Raw genomic sequence first — 1,609 nt, 5'->3', positions numbered from 1 at the left:
GATTGTGTACTGGACAAGAAACATTTGAACATTTTCAAATGGATCAGGCTTACTCGACAATGTTAGGAATTCTATTATTATTATTATTATTATAAATAAATAACTGAAGTGCTGCATTAGTCATCTAATTTCTTAGGGCTAAAATTATTCAGTTGCTCTACAAATATTTGAACACCCATGTTCAAAGCAATTAATAAGGTGCTGCACTTAATAATGAGGAGTCCCAGCATTTCATTTGTCTCTTAATCCTAGACAGAAACTGTATTGTTTTAATTACTCATCCCATTTGTCATTCCTTCCTGTCACTCTCTTTCCCTTTGGATATGTCACAGAGAACCCTGTATCCTAGAATCCTCTATGTTCATTACTCAGCCTTACCCAGAAACGTGTGAACTGGTTTAGAAGTAGCCCAACGACCTGTGCTTCTGAGATGTTCAGAGACCCGCCCACTCTGCACATTTCATCACCTCCTAAACTAATCAGATATGTACACTCCAAATTTCCCTTAACAGCATTCCACAGACAGGGAGTTGAGGAACAATGATGACACATATTGTTCACTTTCTATATTCCACGGTGGAGCCAAGATCTTCACACATTACCACCTTCAATCCAGGAGAAACTTTTATCCTAGAATATTCTAGAGGGGAGGGTAAAATTCTCCCAGTTGGAACCATCAACAGGAGATACTTGGAGCTTCTTGCATACCTCAGCTGATTTTCTGTTTCTACATCATTCTTAATGTATGTTTCACTATAGATGGGAACATATATTATTGCTTGGGGATCAGTTTTGAGTTTCAAGAAACTACATGAAGATATTGAAATAAATATTTTATTCCCTTTCATTTCCCAATATAAAATTTAAAAACTAAGAACATGTCATTTGCTCTTTGTTAGACACATTCAGCTTATGTGGTTAAATACAGTGTTTACTAAAAAGAAGATGAAGAGTTTTAATTATAGTTACTAAAAAATAATCTATTTTCAAATATTTGCCAGTTCATCATTTGGAAAATTTAAAGCCTTCTTTCAAAATTGACTGCAAACACAACTTTTATTTCAGATAGTAATGATGCGTAAACTTAATTGTAATGCTTTTTTACTTCATTATAAAATTTGCAAACTATTTTCTCTTATTGTTCAAATGAAAATTATGTATTTTTATGAGTTATGTTGAAAAGTGATTATCTCTTTCACATGGTTCAGAATATAAGATGTTATAAATTCTTTAGATTTATATACTTTTACTAAAACTGCTAAGTTCCAATTTAATTTATACATTGTGAATAGTACCTTTGTTTTAATTTACTGCAAAATCATTAAGCTCTTCATGGAAACAATGCTTTAAAAAGGTATGGCAGGCTTTTTTTTGACATTTTTCATGTTTTTCCTATGTTAAAAATAAATATATTAATCCAATCTGTCCCCATTTCTTAAATAAAGTCTGAAGTGCTTTTGGGGAACAAATCAAACTTTTAGAACTGAAACCCCAAGTGTTTTAACATCAGACTGTGAAATAAGGCAGAATTCAAAGACATATTTTCTTGATGGTAATCTAGAATTTTTATTTGATTCCAGTAACTTTGGACAATAGACATGATGGGATG

Source organism: Camelus dromedarius, chromosome 6 (genome assembly GCF_036321535.1).
Source record: "Camelus dromedarius isolate mCamDro1 chromosome 6, mCamDro1.pat, whole genome shotgun sequence".
In the NCBI taxonomy this organism is placed as follows: Eukaryota; Metazoa; Chordata; class Mammalia; order Artiodactyla; family Camelidae; genus Camelus; species Camelus dromedarius.
The sequence above is the reverse complement of the archived record's forward strand: the minus strand, read 5'-3'. Positions refer to the sequence as shown.